This window comes from Antechinus flavipes, chromosome X, assembly GCF_016432865.1.
Source record: "Antechinus flavipes isolate AdamAnt ecotype Samford, QLD, Australia chromosome X, AdamAnt_v2, whole genome shotgun sequence".
NCBI lineage: Eukaryota > Metazoa > Chordata > Mammalia > Dasyuromorphia > Dasyuridae > Antechinus > Antechinus flavipes.
In genome coordinates, this window is record NC_067404.1 from 13320106 (window position 1) to 13328831 (window position 8726).

An 8726-nucleotide genomic window follows, 5' to 3' on the forward strand; every position below is an offset into this window, starting at 1 on the left:
CCCTGCTTCTCTCCTTTTCAGAGAATTTATGAAGACTTGTGCTTATATTACTTTTCATACAGGCAGAGAATAAGAGAACCTGTATGTGTAAGAATATGGAATGAGTACTTAGAAAGTACTCTTAGGGGAATATAGAAAAACTATATAAGTGCTCTTATATTACAGAATACATGAATAATAAATGATATGATTCAAGAGGGACCACAAAGCATATTTATATACGCCGAGGACACTGTTGCTCAGGGGGGGGGGCATATGTTGATTAATAAACAAAAAAGATACATGGATAATGAAATGTGAACAAGGAAAATGGAGACATATTCATACCTATGAATACATAAAAAGAACATGTCAATTGTCAGATGCATAGATACAGTGAGAGAAAAGGTGAACACTCATATCTGACAAAATACAATGGAAGATAGCAATGCTCATCTATGAGGAGTGATGTCCAGATCTCCCAACATCCTTTTCATGAGATTTCCGTTAGGAGTTAAGATTCCCAGTCTCTCTTGTCTTAGTCTGCCCGACCTCTAGACTTCCCCAAGTCAATCAAATATTTCTGAAGATTCTTTTGAGACCCCTTTTCATCTTCTCACTATGACTGCTAATTAATATCAATTAAAATTTTTTTTGAAATTCTAGTACTGTGTATGCATAAGTGAAGTAGTATATGTTCATATGTGACTTTGTGTATGTCTCTGCATGTGCATATGTTCATGTCCTAACTTGCACACCAGTCCCTGTTCCATCACTGTTAACATGTTGGGATAGGACAGACTGGAGTACACTTTCATATAGGGTACATCTTTCTATTTTACACTGTCCTTTAGATTTCTATTACCTACCAAATTTACACCAATCAGTTTGGGCCTATTGAGAATGTGTTTATAGCCCTCCTGGTGAAGTTGATCTCCTAGATTTCTGGCCTCATTTTGAATAACATTTGGATTTGGCTCCTGTTTTTGGAGTCTTCGGGCTGTTTTCTGGAGTGAAATAATCTAAGTGATAGTTGTCCATGAGTCTAATTTGTGCAGATTGGGGAAGAAGCCCTCTTACTTTAGATTACTTTAAAGAAAGAACTCCACTGATTTTCCCAGACTGCAAAAGGAAAGGGCACATGGACTCTACTCTGCTCAAGGGGTTATTCAGGATTCCTTTCCTATCCCGATTCCCAGATCCCCTTTTGCAGCCCAAGCAGGACCCTTTGCACAGCTGAAAATTCTCTCCCCTTCTATGGATAATTTGCATTTGCCTTTCTATCACTGAAAGCTCAACTGCTACCCAGCCCACCAAACAATTCTTGCCCCTGAGTCTCCAAGACTTGCCTCCTTTGGTCAAGAATTTGCCACTACAACTATGCTCAAAAAGTTATCAAACTGTGCATATCCTTTGATTCAGCCATGTTTCTACTGGGCTTATACCCCAAAGAGATACTAAAGAAGGGAAAGCGACCTGTATGTGCCAAAATATTTGTGGCAGCCCTGTTTCTAGTGGCTAGAAACTGGAAAATGAATGGATGCCCATCCATTGGAGAATGGCTGGGTAAATTGTGGTATATGAATGTTATGGAATATTATTGTTCTGTAAGGAACGACCAGCAGGATGAATACAGAGAGGACTGGCGAGACTTACGTGAACTGATGTTAAGTGAGATGAGCAGAACCAGGAGATCATTATATACCTCAACAACGATACTGTTTGAGGATGTATTCTGATGGAAGTGGATCTCTTCGATAAAGAAGCTAATTCAATTTCAATTGATCAATGATGGACAGAAGCAGCTACACCCAAAGAAAGATCACTGGGAAATGAATGTAAACTGTTTGCATTTTTGTTTTTCTTCCCGGTTTATTTCTACCTTCTGAATCCAATTCTCCCTGTGCAACAAGAGAACTGTTCGGTTCTGCACACATATATTGTATCTAGGATATACTGTAACCCATTCAACATGTAAAGGACTGCTTGCCATCTGGGGGAGAGGGTGGAGGGAGGGAGGGGAAAAATCGGAACAGAAGTGAGTGCAAGGGATAATGCTGTAAAAAATTACCCTGGCATGGGTTCTGTCAATATTAAGTTATTTTAAAAAAAGAATTTGCCACCACTACCACATTGGGCACATCCAAAGCACATCTTTCCCCTCACTAGACCAGGAGTTTTCTGAAGGCAGGAAACACAGGTGTGGCCTAGACTGTCACCTCCAAGCCTGAGGAAAATATTCCAGTAGGGCTCTGAGTGAAGGAGTTGGGGGTCATCCCCACTATTTCAGGAATGGAAATAATCCATTCAGGGAAGGCATGGCATTCGCTGAAGCTCACCATGCTCTGTATCCCAGACTGGCCCAAGCTTGAGGGTGTTTGGAGGTTTGTTTGCTATTCACTTAATCACACAGTTCTAACTGAAGACTCCCAAAACTGCCAGTTCTGTGGGGAACTTGCCCACATGTTTTCAGGGAATACCTTCCAAGGGACCTGCAGTCCATGAAGCTTGGCTGTGGGAAGAAGAGGCCAAGATGGAAGCCAGCCAATCTGGCAAGCAAGAGAGACCCAAGTACTAGGCCTGGATCTGCCCCTTCCTTGGCCATGTCCTTGTGCTCCTATTGGCCTCAGTTCCCCGTTTTCTCACATTTCTCACACCGTTGGTCTCACACTGGACCAGAGGAGCTCTGAGCTCTCTTGTCACCTTCCATCCCAGCCAGACCTACAGGCCCACTCCGAAGTCCCTCCCACACCCGTCCCCACCTAGCTAGAAGACCTCCTACTCCAGGTCTGTCTGACTGCGGCCTCCAGTCTGGAAGTTCTGTTTGTGGCCTTACCCTAAAGCCAGAATAAAGCCCATGGGTCTTTCTGGACCTGCCTCCAGTATCAGAGATGCCCCCTCCCACACCCGCCCCACTACCCTGGAGTCCATGCTGTTGAAAGGGAAGGTCTGAAGATCTGTTGGATGCCAGTTTCCATCTTTTCCCTATGTTCAGCACCTGTCCAGGTATCTTGGGGTTTATATTTTCTAGCTACTTGTCACCCATGCTCAGGAATCTGAGGCTCAAGTAAGGATTGTAGAAAAGGCATTGAACTTGTCCCCTGGCAGTGCTAATCTTTCCAATAACCGCAATAACCACTAGGGTCCTCAGGGAGCCACAAGTCAAGAGATCTGAGCCTGGTCAATGGGGACTTCCCATTGAGTACCAGTGGACAGCGACATCCACATCTACTTATTTATCTATTTATTCACATTTATTTTGCATGAAAATTATTTCTTAGCAGCATACATCTATTTTCTTCTCTCCACTTATTTATTTATTGAATTTATACTTTTACAATAATTTATTTTGTCTTCCACTCACATCCCAATTAAATTATTTATTATTATTATTAAAGCTTTTCATTTTCCAAACATAGGCACGGATAGTTTTTCAACATTGATCCTTGCATAGCCTTGTGTTCCAAATATTCTCCTCCTTCTCCCCCCACCCAGATGGCAAGTAATCCAATATATGTTATATGTGTTAAAATATATGTTAAATCCAATATATGTAAACATATTTGAACAATTATCTTGCTGCACAAGAAAGATCAGATTGAAAAGGAAAGAAAATGAGTAAGAAAACAAAATGCAAATGAACAACAACAAAAAGAGTGAGAATGTTATGTTATGATCCACATTCAGTTCCCACAGTCCTCTCTCTGGGTGTAGATTTCTCTCTTCATCACAAGATCATTGAAACTGGCCTCGATCCAATTAAATAATTTTTAAAAATAAAACTCAGCAAAACAAATTCCTATGTTGATTATGTGCAAAAATGTATGCTAATGATGTATTCGTTCCTCTCTAAATTTTTCCTTCTGACTGAGCATAGAACTTATTCTACTTGCTATAAAAGGTTCTTCATCCTAGGAGCTCATTCCATCCATGGACCACTTTTCAAATTGGAAATGATCTCTGTCCCTGTAGCTTTTCATTGTGATTGGTTTCTTCTAATTGGTTCTTCTCAAAAGCTCCATATAAAGGAAGATATCAAAGGTAACGATGTCTTTGTTCCCCTCCAGGAATGACTCTCCACAAAACTGCCTATCATTGCCCCAACATCGGGTACTCTTAATCCCAATATGTTTTTACTCCTTTTTATATGTTGTCTTCTCTATTAGCTCATGGAGGGAAGGGACTGTCTTTCTGTTTTTATTAGTTCTCTCTATGCTTAAAATAATGTTTAGCCTACGGGAAGTCTTTAAATGTAACCTTTCTTCCTTTAATAGTATTTTTTTTTCTAAATACATGCAAAGATAGGTTTCAATATTCAAATTGGCAAAACCACGTGTTCTAAATTTTTGTCCCTCTCTCCCCACTAATACTCTAGACAGCAATCAATCCTATATAAGTTAAACCTCTGCAATTCTTCTAAACATATTTCTAGGTTCATCATGCTGCACAAGAAAAATCAAATCAAAAGAAAAAAACTAAAACAAACAAAAAAACAAAACAAGGAAACAACAACAATAACTTCAAAAATACTAAAAATAGTATACTTTGATCCACATTCAGTCTCCATAGTTCTCACTGGATGCAGAACTCACTTTTATAAGGCAGGGGAAGCCCTCCCTCCACTGGTCCCCAAGAAGCATAGGCCTCACTCTTCTCTCTGATGTCAGCATCCCTCCCCCAAACTCTCTCTGCTTATTTTCCCTAATCACCTAATAAAACCTATTGGCTTTGTATATTCTTATCCAAGAATAGTCACATATTTTCTTGTTATATTCAGATAATGGAGCACCAAGATTCTCTCTCTCTCTCTTCCTGTTTATGAGTACTCAGTTATTCCTTATAAAATCATATAAGAAGAATTCATAGATTTCATTAATTTATGTTCCACATATTCATATATGAATCATATAGGAATAATGTAACACATAATTATGACAATACATCCATATTTTCATATTCATATTCTTTATTCATATATGTGGGTTCATAAATTCTCTATATATTCACATATATTATTTATATTTCTTTATATGCATCATAGATTTTTCTCTCCACATATGTAAATACTGATTCTCTCTACATTCATATATATATATACATATATATATATATACACATATATATATGTGTGTGTGTGTATATATATATATATACACACAACACACATACACACACACATACACATACTTAAATATTTTATCTCTTCACATATTTGTGCACAGATAGGCACCTATGTCCTCTCTACTTGCTTATGAGTCCCCGATTTTCTCTATTTCAGATATATCAATATATAGCAGATATAGGCATGTTAATATGTTTAAGAACACATAGACAAAATGAATTCTTATTTATGGACAGCACAAGAGACCATAGGAATATTCATATATATGAACCCATAGAGAGAGCATATCAGTAACTCCTATATAAGACTACAGATAGAAAATATGTGATTACTCAAAAATTACAATATAGTACTATTCATATCTGAGGAAATATGTCCCAATCTTCTACCAGCCTTTCCCGAGAAATTTTACAAATGAATTTGTGTTCTTTGGCCTTGACTGCCAGAGCTGTTCTTGAGTAAACTAGTAAATTGTTTCTTAAGGCACTTTGGATTCCCACTTTCAGTTCAGCACTAGGACAAAAATGCATTTCAATTAAAATTCAATATAAAATTATTGTATTTTGTATGTGTGTGTGTGTGTATGCACTTGCACACAATCTTCAGTTCACATTCCCTGTTCAGTTATTGCTAAGACACTGGCGTAGGACAGGTGGGAGTGAGTTTTAATGTAGGCTGCAGCTTTTTCTGTGGGGCTTTCTCATAGCTCTCTATTAACCAGGTATTTACTCAGCTAAGTTAGGGACTGAAATGACCCCCTCCTGGGCCTGGGGAGGACGTGGTTACAGCCCTTGTGCTGAGGTTTCTATTCCTCCATCTCTGGCCTCCCTTTGACAAACCACTGGGTTTGGCTCCTACTCGGGCCTCTCTGGGTCTCTGGCAGCAGGAGCCGAGCTTAGCGATCTATGCCCGTGAGGCTGATCTGTGGGGGCTGGGGAGAAGCCTTCTTTCCCTGGGGGGCACGACCACACTGACCTGCCCAATGTGGGAAAGGTCAGCACACCTGGGCTCAGGTTAAGAGCTTCTTGAGGCTCCCTTCCTTTCCCCGGGCCCCTCCTGCCACCCAGCCTGCCCCTTCTGCGCCGACTCCAGTACCCGCCTCTGCTCCTGTCAACCATTTCCACCTTCTTTCCCATCCCTGAAAGCCCAACTCCGCCACTGCCCACGTCCGGCAAGCCGAGGGGCTCGCCCCCACGTCCCAAAGCTCTCTCTGCGGGGCCCGGCCCTTTGTCCCCACCACTACACGTCCACCAAGTCAAAGGCGCCCTCTCCCTCACCTGCCAGGACAGAGACTGGGACCTGGCCTAGGCTTCCCCCTCCAAGCCCCAGGAAAGGGTTCAAACAGGGCCCTGAGGGAAGCAGCTGGGGGCCATTCCCCTTTCTCAGAAAGGCAAGGACCCCGTTCAGGCAAGGCGTGGGATCTGCTCGGGCTCGGCCTGCTAACTGTGTGTGCCAGGCTGGCTCATTATTGGGGTTGGGGGAGTCTGGAGGCTTGGCTCGCTCTTTCTTTTACCCCATGAAGTCCTAACTGGAGACCCCAAGAACCCCAAGTTCTATGGGGAACTTTTCCACCTGCTTCTGGGGAGCACCTTCCCAGGGACCTTCAGCCCATGAAGCTCGGCTGCGGGAGGAAGGAAAGGACGAGATGGAAGCAGCTAGCCTGGCAGGGCTCCAGGTCTGGATCTGCCCCTTCCTGGCTATGTCTCTGCCCTGCTCTTGGCTTCAGTTTCCCTTTTCTCCCAAGGAGGAGCTTGGACAGGTTGAGCTCTGAGGTCTCCCTCCATTCTGTCCCAAAGTACAAGTCCCGTGAGACTCCATTCCCATAGCGGTACACCCAGCCCCCAGCCCACTCCTCCAACTGCCAGTCTGATGGTTTCCCTGGGGACAGCCCCCATTCAGCTAGTTCTGCCCCTGTTCTGGCCATACAGATGGAAAAGAAGTCCATGGCTCTTCCCGGACCTGCCTCTGGAACCACCCAACCCCACCTGAATCTCCCTGGGACAATCATGCCTCTGAGCCCTGGGGCTGGAAGGCAGAGATCAGTTAGGGACCATCTCCCGGCCGTGGGCAGGAGTTCTGGGCTCTGGCTTCCTGGCCTCTTTTCTCCCATCGGGGAAGCGTTGGGCCGGTCCCTCAGCCTGTCTCTCCTCCCAGATGTTCACCCCCAGCCCTCGGGGTCCTGCTAGCAGCCAGGGGGAACTGAGTCTGGAGAAGGTGGACCCCCCCACTGAGCGCCTGTAGCCGGTGACATCAGCGCCCACCCGAGGGAGGCAGGAGTCCCCCTCCTCAGAACTTCACCCCATTCCCCACTGACTCCAACACACATCCCACTGACCCGACTCCCAGCAGTCAGCCTCCCTCCTCCCCACTGCCTGTCAGGCTCATTTTCTCCTCCCCTGTTCAGTCATTTTTCCTTCTCCCAAATACTTTCTCTTGCTCATTTCCTTTCCCCCACTGCTACTACAAGTAGTTCCAGCTGCCAGGGGGGTTTCCTGACTGTTGTCACTCCTGGAGCTGGCAGGGAGGGACAAGAACCCCTCTACCAATTCTAACAATCCGTTTTTCAAATTCAATCAGGTGGACACAGGGACTTCATGTGAAGACACAGAGAACAAGGGGGACAATACTTGTCCTTGTCCAGAATTGATTCATTTAGTTACCTCCTCACAATCCCCAAATAACAGACTTTTTAAAAATCAAGATTTTTTTTTAACTAAGCTATACATGCTCAGTACTACTCAAGTGAAGAATCATTTTGAAATATCATTTGAATAACAAGTAATAGAGACCATGAAGTCTTCCACTTTATGGGGTATTTAGCATACAGGCAATCATACTCCATCCTTTGTCAGCTAGCGAGAAATAGGACACAATTTTTTAAAGTGGATCCAGAATTTTTCATGTTAAATTGTATTGATAATATGGCATTATTTTCTTATTTGAAGCATCCATGCAGTAATATTAGGAGAGAGAAAAGACTCCTTTTCTAATCTAGGCCCTCATCATGTGCCAATGGAAATTTTCTGCATTTAGTTAATATCCTTAATAACTGAATCCACAGAAAGTTATGATTGTTGGGACTTGCAATTAAACTTTTTGGGACAATTGATGTTATTCTGAATCTGATTCCATGTATGCTCATCAAGAAATGTTATTGAACCAATGATCCATAATGCCAGTAACTCTGTGGGGGGGGGGGGAGGGGAGGGGCAGTAACAGCTATGACCTGCAGGGGAACTTCTTGTGGGGAAAACTGGGAGGATAACTCCTGGCATGAATTGAGATAACACAGTCCATGGCATTGAGGAAGGGCTTACAATGACTAACACATCTTCACAACAAAATTAAAATAAAGTTTCATCTTTTTAAATATCCCCAGTTGCCTTGGTACCAATTATGTGGATTTTTCTTTATGAAACTGTCAACTAGACAAAGCTGACATCTAACTTGTGGAGGCTGGAACCAAACAGAGCAGAATAGAGACAGGAAGGTCAGGAATCAGATGGTGTAATTTCCAGAGGAGGAAAAGGGCTTGCAAGCAAAGGCACGTTCGTTGTCCTCAACGGGGGGGGGGGGGGGTCTCAATTCTATGGTAGCACACTGAGCTGTGGCCCTGACATTGAAG